This window comes from Apodemus sylvaticus, chromosome 5, assembly GCF_947179515.1.
Source record: "Apodemus sylvaticus chromosome 5, mApoSyl1.1, whole genome shotgun sequence".
Taxonomy (NCBI): domain Eukaryota; kingdom Metazoa; phylum Chordata; class Mammalia; order Rodentia; family Muridae; genus Apodemus; species Apodemus sylvaticus.
The window spans coordinates 151,513,985-151,537,747 of record NC_067476.1 but is presented as its reverse complement, the minus strand read 5'-3'; the positions used below and the strand labels follow the sequence as shown (position 1 = coordinate 151,537,747).

Sequence of the window (23,763 nt, the reverse complement as noted above, 5' to 3'; positions counted from 1 at the left end):
TGACTGGGATGAAAAGCAGTGCGTGCCACCACTGCCCGGCCAAAGGACTTACGTCTTAATTCAAAAACAAAAGAAAGCAATGAAGCCGAGCAGTGGCGGCCCAGGCCCTCCATCCCACGGAGAGCGAGGACTACACAGAGAAACCCAGTCTTGAAAGGAAAAAAAGGAGGGGAACTGGAGAGATGCTTAACAGTTAAGAGAGCACTTGGCCGCTTTTTTCTAAGGACCTGGGTTCAATTCCCAGTCTCCGGGCAATCCAACACCCTCATACAGACATACATGCAGGCAAAACACCAATGTATATAAAGTAAAAATAAATTATTTAAAAAAAAAAGTGGCGGCCAGGGCCCTGAGCATGCTGGGAGCATGCCCTGCCACTGCACTTCACCTGTAGCGACAAGGTAAACTTGCACGCGACAGCCACTCTTCACAATCTTACTTAGCTCGTGAAACTCCTGAGGCCATTTTTGTTTGTTGGATTGTGTTTTGGAGTTTTTTGTTTATTTGTTTGTTTGACTTGGTTTTGGCATAGGGTCTCACAGTGTGGCCCTGGCTGACCTGAAACTTACTAGGTAGACCAGGCTGGCCCAAAACTCCTAGAGAGATACCTCCCCATTACTGGGATTAAAGGTATGGGCACAGCCTGGCTTAGTTAATAATCTCTCCCACTTCCTGTATTTTTGTTCAATGATTTGTTGAATCTGAGTCTGGCTACTTAGCCTAGATCCCCACACCAAAACTCTCCTTCCTAGCCGGGTGGTGGTGGCTCACACCTTTAATTCCAGCACTTGGGAAACAGAGACAAGGAGATCTCTGAGTTCCAGGCCAGTCATGGCTACACAGAGCAACCTTGGGGGAGGGGGAGCCTCCTCAAAACAGCAAGAAATGTAAGAAGTATAGTGATATAAAGACCTGGGAGGTCTTGTGCTCACATCATAGAATCGATCCAAATCTGGAGAAGGTGTGGAGCCACACAGTAAACAACACAGGTAAAGTCGCCTCATTGGCCAACTGCTATTCAATCCCAACTTCCTTCATGTGCTGTGTCCTGTCTCCCTCTGAGGAAAGATTGAGACAGCGCATAGATACTAGAATGCAGTAGATATCCAATAAATGATGGGTGGGTTTCTTTTTTTTTTTTTTCTTTTGTTTTGGGACAAGGTCTTACTCTGGAATTCCTTATGTATTCCAGACTAGTCTTGAAGTTGTGACAATCCTTCTGCCTCATTCTTTCAAGTGTTGGGATTACAGGCATGAGCCAGCACACCTAGCTAGCTAAGCAGTGACTGCTCCCTTCGTTAAACAAACCTCAGTACAGTAGCCTCTGTAAAGGGGTGGGTGGGTGGGGTGGCGTCTGCTTTCTCCTAAATCACGGAGATTTCTGAATTGGTTGTTTTGCTGTTTCTGCTAATTCCCAGCTGGAGCTGAGCAGTTGACAGGAGCGGTGGGAATTGAAAGGCAGCTTTGTTTTTTCTGAAAGAACATAAAAGGAAGGGGAGGGCACGGGGAGGGGGGGCGGACATTTCATCACTCCCATGGCTTAAGAGGAAAAAAAAAGACCAAACGAGTCAATTAGCCTGTGAGGAGGCTCCAGGCTGTGTGGGGAAGGCTCTCCTGCCAGGGCGATCACTTTCAGAGGCGCCTAGTCAATAGCAGCGGACTTTCACCTGCTGCTTGTCCCAGTGTTTAGATACAACGTTACTGTGTGCAAACAGTCCTTTCTCTCTCTGCCATTCATCTGAACCTGAAGTTCAATTCCAGCAGCTTAAGTTTGCAAAGGAGCTTTGACAGAAAGGCTGGGCTGGAAACCTCCACCTTCCCCGGGGAAGGGCAGATCCTCAACCAATTTGCCCGGGACTTTGCCCCATTCCAACCCCTTCACGCTAGCTAGCATGTAACATCTTAAACAGTGCCCTCCAGCTCCACCCCCCACCCCACCCCACCCCCCCTACCCCCCCCCCACCCCCGCCAGGAACTTGCAAGACTGGCCCCAGGGCCAGGGAATAGAACTTGATTTTTCTTTTCAGTGGTATATAGCCATGGTTGGCCATAAACTCTCTGAGCTCTGGTTCCTGAGTGCTGGTGTTAAAGGCATATATACTCTATCACTGCAACACAAGGACTCTGTTTTTGAGAAACCAAGTTACTGTTACTTAACCAAGAGCATCTTCATTTTAAAAACTAATAATAAGGTGTAACAGTGTTGAGAAGGCAGCTTAGACAGTAAAGTGCTTGCTGCACAATCCTGGAGACAGGAGTTCAAATCCCCAGTACCACATAAATAGCAGGCAAGCGTGGCAGCCGGGTCTCCAACTCTATCACTTGGGAGGCAGAGACAGGGGATCCCCCAGAACAAGCTGCCTAGCTAGACTAGAAAATCAGCAAATTCTGGGTCCAGGTAAGAGACCCTGCCTAAGTACGCAAGAGAGAGAGAGAGAGAGAGAGAGAGAGAGAGAGAGAGAGAGAGAGAGAGAGAATAAATAAAGAGGCTTACAGTCACCCTTGGACCTCTACCGGCCTGCATAAGCTCGCTCTCTCTCTCTCTCTCTCACACACACACACACACACACACACACGTGACACATACCACCCACCTACAGACCCCACAAATACACATGCAAACATTTAAGACATAAAAATAAGACAAAAAAATTTAATGTATTCTTGTGGCTGGCTAGACTGCTCAGTCAGAAAAGGTGTGTGTCACACAAGCCCTGGGACCTCTTTTCAGTTCCTGGAACCCACACAAGGAAAGGAGAGGACCCAGGACCAATTCCCAAAAGCTCTTCTCTGATCTCCATCCTTACCCCACCATACACACGTTAATATATAAAACACCAGGCATCCAGGCATATGCAATTAATCTCAGCACTTAGGGGACAGAGGCAGATAGATCTGTTGAGTTCAAAGCCAGCCTGGTCAACATAGGACAGCTAGGGCTGTAGAGAAAAACCCTGTCTGGAAAAACCAAAAATAGATAGATAGATAGATAGATAGATAGATAGATAGATAGATAGATAGATAGACAGATAGATAGATTAAATAAATAAGCAAACAAACAGTCACAGTAATACATATTTTTAATCTCAGACTAGGGGAGCAGGCACAAGCAGATCTCTGAGTTCAAGGCCACCCTGGTCTTCAAAGTGAGTTCCAGACCAACCAGGGCTGCATAGTGAGACCCTGTCTCAAAAAAACAAATAAATAAAATGGTAGTCTAGGGCTGGAGAGATGGCTCAGTGGTTAGGAGCATTGACTGCTTTTCCAGAGGTCCTGAGTTCAAATCCCAGTAACCACATGGTGGCTCACAACCCTCTTCTGGAGAGTCTGAAGACAGCTACAGTGTATTTACATATAATAAATAATTAAATCTTAAAAAAAAAAAAAGGTAGTCTAGTAGGACTACCTCAAGTTCACTGGAGGCCAGCACAGGGTACACATATTGAGTCCCAAGTCAACTTGAGCTACACCAGAAAATTATGTCTCACACACACACACATACACACACACACACTCACACATGCCCCAGGGGAATATAAAGGTACGGGTTGAACTCCTGCTTGAGCTGTGGTCTGTAGCCAAGTCCAGGGACCTGAGAACCTAGGAGGATTGTGCTGAAGGTCTCTGTACATTTCACAAGGAATGAACCACCCCCCACCCCCCACGCCCCCCCCACCCCCGTCATGGCCACTGACATCTGTCCTACTCTGGTAACCCTGGATGAGATGATGACACAGGAGGTGGAGATGACCAGGATCTCCAATGGCAACTGGATGGTGGTGGCGCACGCCTTTGAGCACAGCACTCAGGAGGCAGAGGCTGGCAGATCTCTTGAGTTCCAGGCCAGCCTGATCTACAGAGTGAGTTTCAGGAGAGCCAGGGCAGGGGAAAAAAACAATCACCACTGGTTCAGTGACTTAGCGTGGTCATGTCCCCAGAGCCTAAGATTTGCCATGTGTGACACCCCTGTGTGGCCCAGAAGGCCTGCGAGGCTCCCTGTCACAGAATCTTTTCCTTCCTGTTTCTCTGACGAAGTTTGCAGGCAGCATATAGCAAATAACTTTGCTGTCTGTGTCCCCTGCTCTCCTGCTCCATCAGGTACAAAGGAGAATGGGGATCTAAGCTGACTGCACAGGTCACATGGTAGGATTAGAGTGGGCCAGATTCCAACATGGCCTCCAGTAAGTAACCCATCAAGCCTTTGCTCCCTGTGCTGTGTCCCTCTATGTTGTGCCAGGGTGGGCTGTGTTCCCGGGTTGAGTAGACAAGATGGCACCTCATATCACTTTGGCTTCACTTGCTTTGATTTGTTGTTTGAGAAAGGGTCTCCTGTAACCAAGGCTGGCCTCAGATTCCCTAAGTACCTGAGGATGACCTTGAACCTGGGATTCTCCTGACCCCATCCCCGAGGGTGTTGGGATTATGGTATTGAGTCACTTCCACAACCAGTTTATAAGAGGGTGGGGGTGGAAACCCGGGCTCTGCAGGCAGGCTACTGGAACGCCATGCCAGCCTTCTCTTCCTTCCTTGTTAGGTTGGTGATAGTACTGGTTGAGTCTCTCACTTTGCACAAGCTAAACAAGTGCTCAGCCCGTGAGGCATAGCTTCAGACCTTGTGTTGAGATCTCACAACATAGCACGGGCTAGCCTTTGACTCCCGATCCTCCAGCCTCAGGCTTCAGAGGGCTAGTCATTTGCCACCGCACCCAGTTCCTCATCCTTATTTTATGGTAAACACACACACACACACACACACACACACACAAACAATGAGGGTTGCTAACGAGATGGCTCGGTGGTTAAGAGCACTGGCTGCTCTCCAGGAGGACCTGGATTCGATCGCCAGCACTCACATTTCGAATCACAAGCTGAAACTCCAGTTCCATGTCCTCCACTATACTCCTTTGGACTCCTCAGTCACCAGGCATGCATATAGTACACATATAGACATACAGGCAAAACACTTATACACATAGAATTTAACAAAAAGCAATTTTTTTAAATTGGGGCCTGGGGACACAGCATATGTGGAGTGCTGCTTGCCTGGCCCACACAAATCCCACACCTAAGCCCCAACCCCACATAAATGGGGTGTGGCTGCCATCTCATTTTGAAGGATGGTTGCACAGTAAGTTCGAGGCTAGCCTGAGCTACCCGAGACACTGACTCAAGAAACAAAACAAGGTCTGGGGAGATGTCTCAGAGTTCAGGACCATGCATTGCTCTTGTCAAGAGAACCCAGATAGACATACAGACAGGCAAAACATCCATGCACATAAAATAAAAGAATAATAAAGTTTCTTTTTTTTCCAATATATAAGTCTTTTATTGTCTGGAAAGAGCCGGAAATTGTACTTGTGATCAGGGTCTTGTCTCTGGAGCTAGGTAGGACACTGAGGCCTCACTCGTCAGCCTGCTGCACGGCTCCCTTCTCAGTCACATAGATGCCGTCCAAAAACTTCCTGATGTCCTTGTTTTTAACCTAACAAAAAGAATAAGAGCCACTGAATCTGAAACAAGTTCGATATTGTTCCCTTCAAGGATGAATTCATCCTTCTGGGCTTGAGAGACAGAACAAGCAACACCTGTCCTCATCCAAACCCCGTGAATATATTTCTCACCCAAGAAATTTCGGATTTCAGCCAAAGAGCCATTCTCCTGAATAATGGCATTGCTGAGGTGTGAGCACACAGATCTCAGTGGAAGCCCAGTGTAACAGCCTGATCCTGTTCTGAACAGGACTGCGGACGGTTCTGACAGCGCTCAGTTCCTTTCTGTGACCCCGCCATTTGTCAACACGGAGCCTCTTCTTTGTCCTTCCAAAAAGATTCAGCTCTACACTGATGTGATTGAAGTCCCTCCGAGGAGTTCCCCTGGGGCCCTTCACAATGACTGTGCGCCCCTTCAGAGTGATGTCAACATTTTCTGGAATGTTGACAGTCTGATAGCTAAGAATGGTCTTCATCCTCGAAGTCGATGGGGGGAAAAACTTGAAATGTTGTTGTTTTTTTTTTTTTTCCTTTTTTCCTTTTTTCTTTTTTTTCCAAGACAGGGTTCCTCTGTGTAGCCCTGGCTGTCCTGGAACTTACTCTGTATACCAGGCTGGCCTTGAACTCAGAAATCCTCCTGCCTCCAAAGCGCTGGGATTAAAGGCATGCGCCACCACTGCCCAGCGAAATGTTTTCTTAAAAAATGAAATAAAGAAAGAAAGAAAGAAGGAAAGAAAGGAAGGAAGGAAGGAAGGAAGGAAGGAAGGAAGGAAGGAAGAAAGAAAGAAAGAAAGAAAGAAAGAAAGAAAGAAAGAAAGAAAGAAAGAAAGAAAGAAAGAAAGAAAGAAAGAAAGAAAGAAAGAAAACAGAAGCTCCAGGACATTAAATAACTAGTTTAATGTCACACATTCAGGGCTAGAAATGTGGGTTGGAGGTACGGTGCCCACCTGCCTCCTGAGCCCTTCTGGTTTGACACCCAGTACGACCATGAAAAACATCACAGCTAGGAAGAAATAAGTCCTCAGTCTGTGGTGTCCATGGCTTTGTCATGTTTCACAGAGCCAAACACATACTCGGTGCCTAAGACACAGAGGTTGCCTGAGGTGCTAACGATGTCACAAGCCTTCACCAATGATAAATGATAAATGCTTCTGATAGAGAAACAGGAGCCACTGTAGGGTAGCACAGAGGAGCTGGCACTTGACTTTTTCAGAAGCAACAGTGGAGCCATGCTAGTATTTTGTGAAAGAAAAAAAAAAAAACCCCAATAACTGGATATACATGTACTTCTATACTCAGAGCACAACGGAGAGTAGGACAGGGAGACTTTTTTCAAGGCCAGCATGAACAACACAGTAAGAGAAAAAACAAAACAAAACAGTCCAGGCAGTGGTGACACATGCCTTTAATCCCAGCACTGGGGGGGGGGATGGGGGGGGATGGGAGGGGGCGGACAGAGGCAAATGGACCTCTGTGAGTTTGAGGCTAGCCTGGTCTACAGAGCTAGTTATAGGACAGCCAGGGCTACAGAGAAACAAAACAAAAAAATAAATAAATAAACAAAAACAAAATAATAATGTAGAGGTGAGCAGATATCTGTGAGTTCAAAGCCAGCCTGGTCTACACCTTGAATTCTAGGCCAGCCAGGGCTACATAGTGAGACAGTGTCTCAAAACAAAACAACAAAAACAGAAAGCCACTTCAAAAGCATCCAAAGACTAAAAATTGGGACAAAAGAGGTTTTGTTTTATTTTTCACATTAAGAAGCGGCAAGGAAGGAAAATAAATAAATAAAAAGTCGGTTGTGTGGGTTTGAAAAGCCTATGGGAAAATAATTAACTGGTGGTTGGCACCCGCCTTTGAACAATGGCACAGTCTCCAGATTGACGCACACAGTTTGGGGTCTGGCTATTGAAGCAGTCACCAGGGGCGGTCTTAGTACTTTCCACACCGTAGCTCTTCGAGATTGGAGTCAGCCAAGCACCCCAGTAGCTTTGGGGGTTGTGGTGAGTCTCACTGCCCTGGCTTCTTCTGATTCTCTGAGAAATTGCAAGGGTTTAGCGGGATTGTGACTATTCTAATTAGGCATGTGTGATTCGATTTTGGAGCGGTGGAACTCTTGAGGTCTTTTAAACCTGCACAGGAGAAGAAAAGAACTTAAGCCTTTGAAAATGAATAGACACATCAGTGACTTATGATGCACGCAAGTCCCTCCGGCTTTGAGCACTGCTCTGGGACATATCGGATGCCCAGTAAATTAATAAAGTTGTTGACTGGAATGGGAGTCAGTTGGACTCCTAAAAGAGGATGGATTTCTCTGACTTTCCACAAAGCCCAACTCTTTGATCACATCAAGGCCTCTGACCACTGCTCTGCATAAATGAGAACTGGGTTCTCCTGTTTGCCTACAGTGGTCAACTCTATTCACTTGGTCTCCCACCATGCTTTGGAAAAGAGCACTCCTCCTCCTCCTCCTTCACCTCTCCTTCTCTTTTTGAGGCAGGGTCCCCCTGTGCAACCCTGGCTGGCATGAACTCACTGTGTAGACCAAGGTGCCCTTGAACTCACAGAGATCTGCCTGCCTCTGCCCCCTGGATGCTGGAACTAAAGGTGTGTGCCACCATGCCTAGCCACTTTTCTTTTCTTTTTCTTTTTTGTTTGTTTGTTTCTGTTTTTGTTTTTTCAAGACAGGGTTTCTCTGTGTAGCTCTGGCTGTCCTGGAACTCACACTGTAGACCAGGCTGACCTTGAACTCAGAAATCCGCCTGCCGCTGTTCTTTTTTGGGATCTAACCCCTTCGGATCCAAGGGTGAAGCACCACTTCCACTGCTCATCCCAGTCACCTCCCCGAGTCACGTTTGCAGAGACCTGGTCCATACTGCTCAAGTCCAGTCTGCTTTCGCCCACGCTGCTCTGCTCCTATTTCTAGACTCTCTCAGTCTCTCCCTCCCGTGTGTGTGTGTGTGTGTGTGTGTGTGTGTGTGTGTTATTCACTGAACCTGAAGCTCACCCATTAGGCTAGACTACTCAGCCTGTGAACCCCTAGAACCTTCTCGTGCCTGCCTCCCCCAGTGATGAGATTGCAGGTGTACTCTACAGCCATCCCCCCATGAACCCTGTGACCTGAACTCACATTACCATGGAACTTGACGGCTCCTTTCATGGGTTCTTAGTTTCCTTGATTAAAAAAAAAAATTTTAGCCAGGCGGTGGTGGCACACGCCTGTAATCCCAGCACTCTGAGAGGCAGAGGCAGGTGGATTTCTGAGTTCCAGGCCAGAGTGGTCTACAGAGTGAGTTCCAGGACAACCAGGGCTATACAGAGAAACCCTGTCTCGAAAAAACCAAATCCAAAAAACAAAACAAACAAACAAAAAAAAATCATAAAAAAAAATTAAAGATTTTGGAAGGACTTAAGGACCAGTATGTAAAGAGTTTAGGAGAGTTTGGAGGGGAGGCAAGCTGTTAATCTTGGCAGCTGCCAGGAGGAGGCAAGTGGAAAAGGAGAGGAGAGAAAGCCAGAAAGTCACACTTTTAAAACTAGAGTCCAAGGCGGGGCAGTGATGGTGCACATCTTTAGTCCCTTGGCACTTGGGAGGCAGAGGCAGGCAGATTTCTGAGTTCGAGGCCAGCCTGGTCTACAGAATGAGTTCCAGGACAGCTAGGGCTACACAGAGAAACCCAGTCTCAGAAAAAAAAAAAAAAAAAAAAAAAACCAAACAAATAAATAAATAAATTAGAGGCTGAGAAGGCTGGGCTCCTCGATAGAGGCCAGCAAGCAGCTGTGTGGCAGAAGTGGGGGTCTTCAGAAAAAGAGCGAAAATGGGGCTGGAGAGATGGCTCAGTGGGTAAGAGCACTGGCTGCGTTCCAGGACTGCCAGGGCTACATAGAGAAACCCTGTCTCGAAAAACCAAATAAATAAATACATAAATAAATAAATAAATAAATAAATAAATAAATAAATACAATCTTAAAAGAGTGAAAATGTCCAGAGGGTCAAGAAAAGAAACACTTACTCAGAAAGGGAAAGGAGCCAGGTGCAGCGGTGCTGTCCTCGGGAGGCAGGGACAGGTTCTCTAAGATTTTAAAGTCAACCTGGTCTACACAATAGAATTCCAAGCCAGACTACATAGTAAGTCTGGTTCTGGAGTGCTAGGATCCCAGTTGTATTTTACCAAGCCTTCTCCTCCTCCTCCTCCTCCTACTCCTCCTCCACCTTAATTCCAAACAGGCTGGGCTATGCAGTTTAGGCAGGTTTAGAACTCACTATGTATAGTGACTTGAATATGTATAGGCTAGACTTGAATCTGCTGCTATAAACCTTTGGCCTCGGCCTCTCCCGCCCTCTCCGTACCCCCATCTTCGCTCTGTAGTCCCAGAATGATCTCAAGCTAGTGAGCCTCGACCTTCCTGATGCTGGGATATCAGGTGTGTGCCAGCAGGTTCCACAGATGCTTTTTTTTTTCTATGTGCTGGGCAAATCCTAGAAGCAGAATTGTTAGGTCAGAAGGAAATTTCATTTGTCATTTTGACAGAATTTGTCACATCAACTCTGCGGTGATTACATCAATTTGCATATCTTCCTGCGGGCAGAGAAAGAAAGCCCAGTGATTCTCAGAACTGGCGCTGGCTGGCTGCTATCAGACCTTGTGATCTTTGTCAGACTGGTTAAAATAAGATGCTGCCGTAATTTTCCTCTCTCTCTCTCTCTCTCTCTCTCTCTCTCTCTCTCTCTCTCTCTCTCTCGATTGGTTCCCTAGAGCTCAGATGACAGATGACCTCAAACCTGATGACTTTTAAGCCACAGAAATGAGCGCTTTTGCAGTTCTGGAGACAAAGGATGGAAATGAGGTGTCTGCAGGCCTGGGCTGCTTTGAGCGCTCTGGGGAGAGATCCTCGGGCCCACCTCTATCTCTGGGCTGTTCTAGAAATGCAGGTACGCTGGGTGTGTTGATTCCTCAAATCACCCCCCACCCCCACACACCATGACTTGGCCTCTCTCTTCCCCAGACTCTCCCCAGTGCCTATGACTCTCTGTGAATTTTATCTTATTGAGACAGAATCTCACTTTTCAGCCCAAGCTACTCTTGAACTAGCTGTCCTCCTGCCTCAGCTTCTTGAGTGCCGAGGTGACAGAGCTGTACTCCCAAGCCCAGATGTGCTAATGTCTGTGATTCTGTAGCTCTCTCTCTTTTTTTTTAAATGGCAGGTTGTCATGTAGCTGAGGCTAGCCTCAAACTCTATGCTTCGGGAGATGACCTTGAATCTCTGATCCTCCTGCCCCATATCTCTCTAATGCTAAGATTACAGTGTTCACCAGGCTTATGTTATAGGTCTCCAGAGATCAAACCCCCAGCCTCAGGCATTGGAGACAGGCACTCTAAACTTGAGCCACCTCCCCAACCCCCAAATGTCTCTTGTCTTGTAGTTATCTGCCGTGTTGGATTTAGGGCTCCCCTGGTTCAGCATGGCTGACTTTAACTTGGCTACCAGCTGCAAAACTTCTCTTTGCAGACCTTAAACACACAGACTCTTGGTAGAGATGAGTTTTAGAAAGAACCTATTTGCCTCTCTTCAGTGGATGAGGCTGGAATGCCCTCACTTCTTGCAAGTGAACATGTTCGCCAGAGTTCTACTGCACAGACATTCAGGCCAGTGGAGGTCTCCCTTCTGGAAGCTTGGCATCTTTCTTCCAGACTAAGATGCAACTCAAAACAGTGCTCCTGGGCTGGAGAGATGGCTCAGTGGTTAGAGCACTGACTGTTCTTCCAAAGGTCCTGAGTTCAAATCTCAGCAACCATATGGTGTTTCACAACCATCTGTAATGAGATCTGACACCCTCTTCTGGTGTATCTGAAGACAGCTACAGTGTACTTACATATAATAAAACAAACAAACAAACAAACAACCGTGCTCTTACATCTGACCCAAGCACAGCCTAGGGACAGCCTGATGTGATCCAAACACAGATTCTCCTGGGAAAGTAGGTCTGGGCATCCAGACAGAACCAAGGAGACATCATGCACTTAATAGTGTCAAAATTTCCAAGACAAAAATGGCTGACTTCTTTGATACTTTTAGCATTTCTTTTTCTCTTTTTTGAATTTTTATTTCATGTGCATTGGTGTTTCGTCTGCATGTGTGTCTGGGTGAGGATGTCAGAGCTTCTGGACCTGGAGGACAGTTGTGAGCTGTCGTGTAGTTGCTGAGAATCCAACCCAGGTCCTCTGGAAGAGCAGCCAGTACTCTTAACTGCTGCTGGGCCATAGCATTTCTGAGTGAAGCTCTTCTGACCTTTAAAGATATGGAGGTGACCTGGGCGGTGGTGGTTCACGCCTGTAATCCCAGCACTCTGGGAGGCAGAGGCAGGCGGATTTCTGAGTTCAAGGCCAGCCTGATCTACAGAGTGAGTTCCAGGACAGCCAGGGCTACACAGAGAAACCCTGTCTCGAAAAACCAAAAAGAAAGAAAGAAAGGAAAGAAAGAAAGAAAGAAAGAAAGAAAGAAAGAAAGAAAGAAAGAAAGAAAGAAAGAAAGAAAGAAAGAAAGAAAGAAAGAAAGAAAGAAAGAAAGAAAGAAAGAAAGAAAGAAAGAAAGAAAGAAAGAGAGAAAGAAAGAAAGAAAGGCCCCGAGGGAGACTTTGGTTTCCGGTCGCTTCTCTGTACACATGTGTGGCTGTGTGTTTGTGCACCATGAGTGCTTTGCTATGGAAGATCAGAAGGTGTCAGGACCCCTGGAACTGGAGCGACGGGTGAGCCACCCCAAGGGCCCGTTGACCTGGCAGAGACTTGCCTGACTATAATTAGAGTCGTGAGCCCCAGAACAGCCAGGTGCGGAGGCAAAGGCGCGAGGGCCTTGAGTTAAACGCCTTCCTCAGCTCTGTAGGGAGAGCTTAAGCGCAAACTGGGCTCCATGAGACTCTTTCCTCAAAACAAATGGAAGAAGGCAAGAGACAGGGTTCCTCTGTGTAGCCCTGGCTGTCCTGGAACTCACTTGTAGACCAGGCTGGCCTCGAACTCAGAAATCCGCCTGCCTGTGCCTCCCAAGTGCTGGGATTACAGGCGGGCGCCACCACCACCCGGCTTCTCTGGTAGATTTTTAAAACATCAGACATAGGGCCAGGAACATGGCTAAGTGTGTAAAGATACTTGCTGCCAAACCTGGCCAGTTCAGTCCCTGGGACCCACGTGCTAGGAGAGAACTGACTTCCACACGTTTTCTGAGCGCCTCGTGCACACTGTAGTGTAGTGTGTGCGTGAGAAAGGGCACACATATCAATTAATAAATGCATAAAACAGTAAGCATTAAATATAATATAGCCCTCAGTGTGCAACCTAAGCAGCGAGCGTATCTAGGCTGCGCCCGGCCACACCTCCTTCTCTCCGGGCTCCACTTCCGCACCCCTCTAACTTTAACCCCGGTCACTGTCTCAGCGCCGGAAGATGAAGTAGCCATAAATAACTCTTCTGTGAATTCTTCCACAGGAAGTTCAGCCTGATCTGATCCTGCCTGTCAGCGATGAAGAGAAAACAGACTGCCAGGAGGCCCAGCCCAGGCTTTCTCAGACGGTGAGGACTTGAGGAGGCTGTAACAGCTCTGAGGATCCTTCAGCGTTACCAGAAAAATAAAACCTTGACGTCAGGCTCAGAGGCTGAGCAATGCTCCTGCGGGTTAGGAGAAAGATCTCGGCTTTGATACTAGAAAGCACGGTGAAATTTATAGTTTGGGCTAGCAAAATGGCTCAGTGGGTAAAGATGCCCGTTTACAACCCTGCTGGCCCAAACCGAGTTCAATCCCAGAGTCCCTAAAGGTGAAGCTTTGACTTCTGTAAGTTATCTTCAGACCTCTACATGAGTGCTACACGACTCTTGAACACACACACACACACATACACACACACACACTATATGTGTGTACATGTATACATAGATATAATGTGTATATATGTGTGTGTGTGTGTATATATATGTAATATATATATATATATATATAAAATCATGTCATATTATATTTTTTCACCCTTTAATATAAGTCCCTTTTCTGAGACAGGATCTCATTTGTCATGCTGGCCTAGAATTCACTATGTAGAACAGGCCAGTCTCTAACTTGCGACAATCCTCCTGCTTCAGCATCCTGAGTGCTGAGATTACAAGTGATTACCATCACTCCTTGCTATAAATTCTTTAATTGACCTTGGTTAATTGTCTTGTTAATTGTCTTGGTTAATTTATCTTACCATTTAAGATAAAAGCCATCCTTTTTTTTTTCTTTTTGAGACAAGCTCTCACTATGTAGTCCAGGCTGGCTTCAAACTTGCTATGTAGCTGAGGCTGGCACTGCGATCCTCCTACCTCTACCTGCTAAATCCTGAGATTAGAGTCAATCAGTTCTGGGTTTTGTATTGTGTTAAGAAGAAGGAAATGGCAGGGGGAGACAAACAGATGTTTCCCCAATCCATCTGTCAAGGGGAAACCACGGCTTCCAAAAGCCAAGAAGTTGTGGAGACAAAATCAGCTGGTACTAAATGGCTTGATGACTCTGTTAGCACTGTGCACCCACTGAGCTAACCAGCCAGACTTGGTGACTCTAAATAAGTTACTAAACTTCCTTGTGCCTCAGCTTTCCATCAGTAAGTGGGACAGTAATAATACTGTCTATTCGACATGTGATATGCCTCTGCCTCTCAAGTGCTGGGATTACAGGCATGTGACCTAGACTTTTCTTGATCTCCCTTCTATTCTTGCTTTGTTTTGTTTTGTTTTGTTTTGTTTTGAGACAGTGTCTCTCTATATAGCCCAGGTTGTCCTGAAATTTGCCATGTAGACCAGGCTGGCCTAGAACTCAAAGAGATCCTTGTGCCTTCCCCTCTACAGTACTGGGATTAAAGGTGTTCACCGCCATACTTGACATTTTGGTGTTTTGTTTTGTTTTTGAACATAAAGTCTCCCTATGAAACCCTGGCTGGCCTAAAACTCCATGTAATCCAGGCTAGCCTCAACCTCTTGGCACTCCCCCCTGCCTCTGCCTTTTGCATGTTGGGATGATGAATATGCCCAGCTTCCTGTGAGTCTCTGTCTTGGGCTAGGACTCCTGAGGTTTGCACTCAGCATCACAGAGAGGCCTCAAACACTGGGAGAGAGCAGGCACCTGCTGTACACTACAGTCTCCAGGGAGGTGTCAGGGTGTGGGGCAGACAGGAGGCTTCCTGGGACAGAGAGCAGCTTCCTGTCAGGCCTTTAGTGCTTGCTAGCATGACCTAGTGTGAAAGCAGCCAGGAGATGGATCCTAATTCCCTCTTTCATTAAATCTTATCACCGCTATTAATTAATACAGCCTTGTGGAAATGTAATTTTAGCCCTCCTGGAGCACAGAGAGAATCACTAAACTGAATACAAAGGCTTAGGGCTGGAGAGATAGTTCAGCACCAACTGCTCTTCCAGAGGTCCTGAGTTCAATTCCCAGCAACCACATGGTGGCTCACGACCATCTTTAATGAGATCGACGCCCTCTTCTGGTGTGTCTGAAGACAACTACAGTGTACTCATATAAATAAAATAAATCTTAAAAAAAAAAAAAATGAGTTCGAGTCCAGCCTGGTCTACAGAGTGAGTTCTAGGACAGTCAGGGCTACACAGGGAAACCTTGTCTCGAAAAAAAAAAAAAAAATCCAGGCGGTGGTGGCGCACGCCTGTAATCCCCGCACTCTGGGAGGCAGAGGCAGGCGAATTTCTGAGTTCAAGGTCAGCCTGGTCTACAGAGTGAGCTCCAGGACAGCCAGGGCTATACAGAGAAACCATGTCTTGAAAAAAACAAATCCAAAAAAACAAAAAAGAAAGAAAGAAAGAAAGAAAGAAAGAAAAAGAAAGAAAGAAAGAAAGAAAGAAAGAAAGAAAGAAAGAAAGAAAGAAAGAAAGAAAGAAAGAAAGAAAGGCTTTAAACTGGAGGCTGTGGCTGTGGTGGGGTATTTTATATTTGTGTGTGCGTCTATGTCTGCACCTGAGGGTGCAGGTATATACACACATGTAGGAGCCACAAAGCCTCTTGGTATTTATCTTTTTTTGCAGAGGTGTGTGTGTGTGTGTGTGTGTGTGTGTGTGTGTGTTTTCGGTATCATAGCACATGTGTGGAGGTCAAAACAACTTTGCCTGTTTGTTTTGGAGACAGGCTTTCTCTGTGTAGCCCTGACTTTCCTGGAACTCCATCTGTAGACCAGGCTGGCCTCCAATTCATGGAGATGCTCTGCCTCCAGAAAACTGGGATTAAAGGTGTGTGCCCTCGCCAGGTGTGTTGACGCATGCCTGTAATCCCAGCACTTAGGAGGCAGAGGCAGGCAGATTTCTGAGTTCGAGGCCAGCCTGGTCTACAGAGTGAGTTCCTGGACAGCCTGGGCTACACAGAGAAACCCTGTCTCGAAAAACAAAAACAAAAAAAAGGTGTGTGCCCTCACCCCTACCACTATCACCACCACTCCCACCACCACCTCACCCCTGCCAGAGGACAGCTCTGTGAACTCAGCTCTCTCCTTCCACCTGTCACAGGTCCTGTGGAACCAGGCTTATGAGGTAAGCCAGGGGTTTATATTAAACTGGGTGTGGTAGCCACGTCTGTAATGGCAGCCCTGGCAAGCTAGAAGCCGTCGATGATAAACACAGTGACACTCTCAGCTACGTGGTGAGTTCAAAGCCAGTGAGTTACACAAAAAATCTGTCTCAAACCAAAACCGAAAGCAAACACCAAAAAAGGAACCTCAGGCGAGAAACAGGGGCTCAGGCTCTCAGAAAGCCTTGCTCCTGAGTGTGGATGGATCCTGCAGCCGCTGTGAGCCAGGCAGAAGCTGGGGTCTTCAGTGCAGTGTGAGGAACACTGTCAGCCAGTGCCCTGCCAGCCAAGGGTGCGGCAGCCCCCACAGCCCGTGGCAGAAGCCTGACAGCATGCCTGCAGGCATTGTAGCTATTCTGAAACCTGCCAGCCTTTCTGCAAGAAATGTGGTACCCCACAAAAGGGCAAGTGTAGTGGCTACTGGGGACACACCAAGACTATTTTCTGCAAAAAGAGTAAAACTACAAAGAGGTTTTTGTCCAAGCTTCAGTGTGTTGAATTCAGCTGATCTTAAGGCTAAGGATTCTGGCTATCGTGAGGTGTGCACAGTGACTCAGTGCTTAAGAACCCTGGCTGTTCTTCCAGAGTACCTGGGTTCTATTCCCAGCACCCACATGGCAGTTTACAACTGTCTGTAACATCGGGTCCAGGGGACTCGATGCCCTTTTCTGACCTCCAAGGACATCAGACACACATGTGGTGTGCATACATACATGAAGATAAAACATGCACATGTAAGAAAAAGGCTTAGAAAATATCATCCTAAGCTGGGCAGTGGTGGCGCACACCTGTAATCCCAGCACTCTGGGAGGCAGAGGCAGGCGCATTTCTGAGTTTGAGGCCAGCCTGGTCTACAGAGTGAGTTCCAGGACAGCCAGGGCTACACAGAGAAACCCTGTCTTGAAAAAAACAAATGCAAAAAAAAACAAAAAAAAACAAAAAAGAAAGAAAGAAAGAAAAGAAGAGAAGAGAAAAGAAAAGAAAAAAAAAGAAAATATCATCCTGAGTGAGGTAACCCAGTCACAAAAGAACACACGTGGTATGCACTCACTATTAAGTGGATATTAGCCCAGAAGCTCAGAATACCCAAGATACAACTCACAGACCACATGAAGCTCAAGAAGAAGGAAAACCAAAGTATGGATGCTTCGATCCTTCTTAGAAAAGGGAACAAAATACTCACAGGAGTAAATTTGGAGATAGAGGAAAGGTCATCCAGAGACTGCCCCACTTGGGAACTCATCCCATATATAGTCACCAAACCCCGACACGATTGTGGATACCAAGAAATGCTTGCTGAAAGGAGCCTGATACAGTAGTCTCCTCAGAGGTCCTGCCAGAGCCTTGCAAATACAGAGGTGGATTCTTGCAGCCAACCATTGGACTGAGTGCAGAGTCTCCAATGGAGGAGTTAGAGAAAGGACTGAAGGAGCTGAAGGGGGTTGCAACCTCACAGGAAGAACAACAGTATCAACCAACCAGACCCTCAGAGCTCCCAGGGTCTATGCCACCAACCAAGTAGTACACATGGCTCCAGCTGCATATGTGGAAGAGGATGGCCTTGTCGGGCATCAATGGGAGGAGAGGTCCTTGGTCTTATGAAGGTTTAATGGAAGCTCCAGGGTAAGGGAATTGAGGGTAGGGAGGTGCAAGTGGGGTGGGTGGAGGAACACCCTCATAGAAGCAGGGGGAGGGAGGATGAGATGGGGGGTTTCCAGGAGTCGGGGAAATGAGGAAAGGGAATAACATTTGAGATGTAAATAAAGAAAATATCCAAAAAAAAAAAAAGAAAGAAAGAAAAAGACTTGGAGAGGAGAAAGAGAAGTTCTAAACTGATTTTGTTATTTTTGAGGGTTTTGTTTTTTCGAGACAGGGTTTCTCTGTGTAGACTGATTTTGTTATAAAGACAACACAATCCTGAGGTTTTATTCACACACACACACACACACACATCTAAACATGGTTGTCAGCAAAAAGTCTGGAGGCTCATCTGTGTACCTGGAATTCTCTAAGCATGGACTTTGCCAAGAACGATAGAAAGTGGGCCCATTCTCTCTCTCTCTCTCTCTCTCTCTCTCTCTCTCTCTCTCTCTCTCTCTCTCTCTCTCTCTCTAAGGCAAGGTTTCTCTTTATAATCCTGGCTGTCCTGGAACTCACTCTAAATCAGGCTGGCCTTGAACTCCGAGATCCACCTGTCTCTGCCTTCCTAGTGCTCTTTTCTTTTTCATTGATTGATTGATTGGTTGGTTGGTTTGGTAGATTGGTTGATTGGTTGCTGAGTATGCGTGTTCTACATGTATGTGCACCAGGTGAGTGTCTGGTGCCCACACATGTGAAGAAAGCATCAGACCAGACCCTGGAGTTACCAGAGACTGTGAGTCACTAATGACAGTGCCGCCAAATGAACTGTGTCCTCTGTAAGAACGAGTGCTCTCGACTGAGACATCTCACAAGCCCTGTGAGGTCCTTAAGGCCAAGTGCCACCTACCTCACGATGTTCGCTCAGCTTTGCACCCTATTGCTCTCAGGGATGCCTCTCTTTCTCACTCCTGTGGGGTCTTTCTCTCTTTCCCCACCTGCCTTCCTCATCTGCCCCACCAGGCCTCTCAGGAACCTGCTTCTACTCAGAAATGTTCAGGAAGAAGCCAAACCAAGCCCCTAGCTTCCCTCAGGCCCCACCTCTGGGCTCCCTGCTGACTGAAGGCCAAGGGAAACACGTGGGGGCTCTCGGGGACAGGAGAAGAGAGAAGCACAAGCCACTTCCGGTTTTTGTGGTTCCCATTTTATGAAAGGGAAAGAAAAAAGAAATGACCCCACTGTGTGAGGACTGGGCGCTAGAGCTCAGTCACGGTGAGGTGTTATGCAGTCTCAGCCAAAGGACAATCTAATTTTGTTCTCTCTCTCTTTCTTTCTTCCTTCCTTTTCTTCCTTTCCTTCCTTTGTTTGTTTGTTTGCTTGCTTGTTTGTTTTGGATTTGGTTTTTTTGAGACAGAGTTTCTCTGTATAGCCCTGGCTGTCCTGGAGCTCACTCTGTAGACAAGGCTGGCCTGGAACTCAGGAATTCGCCTGCCTCTGTCTCCCAAGTGCTGGGATTACAGGCGTGCGTCACCACCACCCGGCTTTCTTCTTTCTTTCTTTTCTCCTTTCTTTGTTTTTTTTTTTTTTTGAGACATTCTTATGTAGTCCAGGTTGGCTTCCAACTCTCCATGTAGCTGAGGCTGGCCTTGATCTCCTGATGCTCCTCTCTGTGCCTCTCTTTCTTTTTCCTTTTTCTTTTTCTTAAATTTATTTTATTTATATCAGTACACTGTCACTGTCTTCAGACACCCCAGAAGAGGGCATCAGTTCCCATTACAGATGGTTGTGAGCTACCCTGTGGTTGCTGGGAATTGAACTCAGGACGTCTAGAAGAGCAGTCAGTACCTCTAACCGCTGAGCCATCCCTGTGCCTCTGGTGCGCTGAGGTTTCAGGCCTACTTAAGTATCAGGGTTTGCATTTGCAGTCAGGTTCGTTGTGCACATCCCTGTTTACACCGCATGGTGGCTTCAAGGACTTGGTCACCGTGGGACTGACACTGTGGTCCACTGAGTAACTGAGCCTACAGGTCCTTAGCCCTGCAGAAGCAAGCAGGGCTAGGAGATGCTCGCCCTCACTCTTGACTGCACTATGGCATTTGGAACTTGGAAAACTTTGCTATCAAGACTACAGTCTGGGGGCTGGAGAGATGGCTCAGTGGTTAAGGGCACACTGGCTGCTCTTCCAGAGGTCCTGAGTTCAAATCCCAGCAACCACATGGTGGCTCACAACTATCTGTAATGGGATCTGATGCCCTCTTCTGGGGTGTCTGAAGACGGCTACAGTGTACATATAATGATGATGATGATGATGATGATGATGATGATGATGATGATGATGATGATAAACAAAAGGCTGGGCAGTGGCGGCACATGCCTTTAATCCCAGCACTTGGGAGGCAAACCCTTAGTTCCAGACCAGCCTGGTCTACAGAGTGAGTTCCAGGATAGCCAGGGCTACACAATCAAACCCTGTCTCAAAAAAACAAAAAAAGAAAAAGAAAAGAAAAGGCTTTAAATTGGAGACTATAGTGGCTAAGAGAGTACAGCCACCGGCCCCGCACTCTGGAGCAGTAAAAAAAACATGTGTGTGTATGTGCACACCCATGTATGCAAAAGCACACACCAGAAATCAACACTGGATGTCTTTTTTTTTTTGGACAGTGGCTCCCTCTGAGCCTTACTGATTCACTAAACTGACTAGCCAGCCGGTGTGAGATCTGATGCCTTCTTCTGGTGTGTCTGAAGATGGCTACAATATACTTAAATATAATTTAAAAAAAAATGTGAGGCAAGGTCTCACGATGTAGTGCTCAGCCTTGAACTGTGAGTTTCGAGACAGGGTTTCTCTTTGTACACCAGGCTAGCCTCGAACTCAGAAACCCACCTGCCTCTGCCTCCCAAGTGCTGGGATTAAAGGTGTGTGACACCACTGCCCGGCTAGATCTGTAAGTTCGGATGAGACCAGAACAAACCAGAAAGGGCTCGGAGGCGTTTAAGGAACGGAAAGAGGCTTAGCAGTCAGGAGGAAGAGGGGCCCCCAAAAGGCTGAGGGCAGTTAGGAGCCACAGAACCTCTGAAATAGAGGGGTTTATTAAACTGTTGAAAATTCTAGCCAGAAAGAGGTCTGGGGTCAGCAGAGGTTCCACTGCTCTTTCAGCGGAGTAAATATCAAGGGGAAACACGGCTGCCAGCCGGCATGACGGCTCTGGACTAGGGTCCCAGAGCTGAGGAACCTGAGGGAGAGGGCCTTCTGGAATTACAGGGCAACCTCACTTAAATTGGACTCTGTCTCAAGAACAAACAAAATGAAGTTAGACATGGTGGTACACCCATTTCGTCCCAGCTTTTGAGAGGTAGAAGCAGGAGTGTGAGGCTAGCCTGATCTACATAAGACTCTGTCTCACAAAAAAAAAAAAAAAAAAAAAAAAGAGGAAAAAGGAAGTGTGTGTGCACGCCGAACCCACGTCGGAAAGTTATTTTTAAAAGTCTGTGTTGGAGGGCTGGAGAGATGGCTCAGTGGTGAAGAGCACTGACTGCTCTTCCAGAGGTCCTGAGTTCAAATCCCAGCAACCACATGGTGGCTCACAACCATGTGTCATGGGATCTGATGCCCTCTTCTGGTGTATTTGAAGACAGCTACAGCGTACTTATATATAATAAATAAATCTTAAAAAAAAAAGTCTGTGTTGGCGTCTGGCGAGATGGTTCAATAGATTAAGGTACTTGCCCCCAAGCCTGGTGTCATGAGTTCAGTCCCTTGTTCCCACATCGTGAAGGAGAAAACCAACTCCTGAAAGTCTTCCTGAACCCCACAAATGCACTATGGGACATAGATGCCCCCACATGTACCCAAACACACATACACACACACACACACACACACACACACACACACACGCACACATACAGGCACACACAAAGTGAAATCCAATACTGGAGATGGGACTAGGGACTCTACACCTATTGGATCAACTGCTAAGTTACACACTCAATTTTTTTAAAAACAGTCCTCATTTTTAAAGTATTTTATTACATATATTTATTTATTAGAGGAGGGCACCATATAGAAGCAGATTGTCTCCTTCTGCTATGAGGGTCCTGGGAGAATCACTTAGGTTTTATCAGCCTGGGCAGGAAGCACTTTCACTAACTAAAGTGTTTTGCAGACCCTTTAGGAATATTCTTTTTTTTTTAAATATTTACGTAATTATTATTTATCAAGTACACCGTAGCTGTCTTCAGACACCCCAGAAGAGGGCATCAGATTTTATCACGGATGGTTGTGAGCCACCATGTTCCTGGGATTTGAACTCAGGACCTTTGGAAGAGCAGCCGGTGCTCTTAACCACTGAGCCATCTCTCCAGCCCTACACACCCAATTTTTGTTGTTGTTGTTGTTATTGGTTTTTTTTTTTTTTTTTTGGATTTGGTTTTTTCCGAGACAGGGTTTCTCTGTATAGCCCTGGCTGTCCTGGAACTCACTCTGTAGATGCATTCATGTACTTATTTACTGTGATGGTCTGTATAAACTCGGACCAGGGAGTGGCCCTATTAGAAGGTGTGGCCCTCTTGCAGCAGGTGTGTCACTGTGGGTGTGGGCTTTAAGATCCTCACCCTAGCTGCCTGGAAGCCAGTATTCTGCTAGCAGCCTTCAGATGAGAGTTCAGCTGTAGACCTCTCAGCTCCTCCTGCACCTGCCTGCCTGCACACTGCCATGCTCTCATCTTGCTGATAACAATCTGATAGCCAGCCCCGAATAAACGTGGTTCTTATAAGAGTTGCCTCGGTCATGGTGTCTGTTCACAGCGGTAAAACCCTAACTAGGACATTTACTTCATGTGTATGAGTGTTTTGCCTGCATCGATCATGTCTACCTGGCCTCGGATATCAGAAGAGAACATTAGATCCCCTGGAACTGAAGTTACAGATGGTTGTGGGCTGCCATGCAGGTACAGAAAACTGAACCAGGGTCCTCTGCAGTAGCAGCAGGGTAGCTCTTAGCCGTTGCTCCAGCCCTCCAGCCCCTCCCCTTCATTTTCGGAGACGAGGTCTCTTACTGAGCCTAGAGGTCATCGATTGGCTAGACTGGTTGGCTAGAAAGCCCCAGAGATTCTCTTATCTCTGAATCCTGTACGCTTAGCTATAGACATGGGTGCTGGGATTAGAACTCACAGCCTCAAGCTTGTACAGTGAGCGCTTCACCAACTGAACCAAACTCCTTGTTTTGAGACAGTATCTTGGACTGTAATACAGGCTGGTTAGAACTTATGATCCTCCTGCCTCAGTGTTCCAGGTACTAGGATCACAGGCTTGTGCCTCTCACTACTCTGAGTCAAGGAGTATGAGGCTGTCTTTTTGCTGGTTTGGGCCACCAGTTAACTGGCTATTAAGTGACTTCTGTCATTTATCTCTTCTCTTCACACCCCCCGCCCCACTCATAGTTAAATTTAGAACTAGCCAGAGTGTCCTTATCAGGCCGGAGCAGGTCCCGAGGGACCTCAGAAGCCACCATGATTATTTCAGTCTTTGCCTCTGTGACTCAAGTAGCCATTAATGTCCTGAAGCATGACAGTCATTTAAAGGTGGCTTCTTCAGGGACTCAGAGCAGAACACAGGTAGGAAGTGCACCTGCTGAATAGGTGTGTGCCCTATAGCCTCATGGGTTTGAATGCTTGGCCCATAGGAAGTGGCGCTATTAGGAAGTGCGGCCTTGCTGGAAGAAGTGTCACTACAGAGGCAGAATCTGAGGGAGGTTTCATATATGCTTAAGCTAAGACACAGTATAAGACACAGTCCCTTTCTGCTGCCTGCAGATGAAGATGTAGCCCTCTTGCCGGGTGATGATGGCGCATACCTGTAATCCCAGCACTCTGGGAGGCAGAGGTGGGCAGATTCCTAAATTCGAGGCCAACCTGGTCTACAGAGTGAATTCCAGGACAGCCAGGGCTACACAGAGAAACCCTGTCTTGAAAAAACCAAATCCACCGGGCGGTGGTGGCACACACCTGTAAGCCCAGGACTTGGGAGGCAGGGATAGATGGATTTCTGAGTTCGAGGCCAGCCTGGTCTACAGAGTGAGTTCCAGGACAGCCGGAGC

The 23,763-nt window shown here is 46.9% G+C and overlaps 1 pseudogene; it reads right to left on the bottom strand.

Annotated features, from left to right (window-relative positions):
* Positions 1 to 5,333: 5,333 nt before the first annotated feature.
* Positions 5,334 to 5,984, bottom strand: LOC127684704 (60S ribosomal protein L9-like; annotated as a pseudogene).
* Positions 5,985 to 23,763: the final 17,779 nt, after the last annotated feature.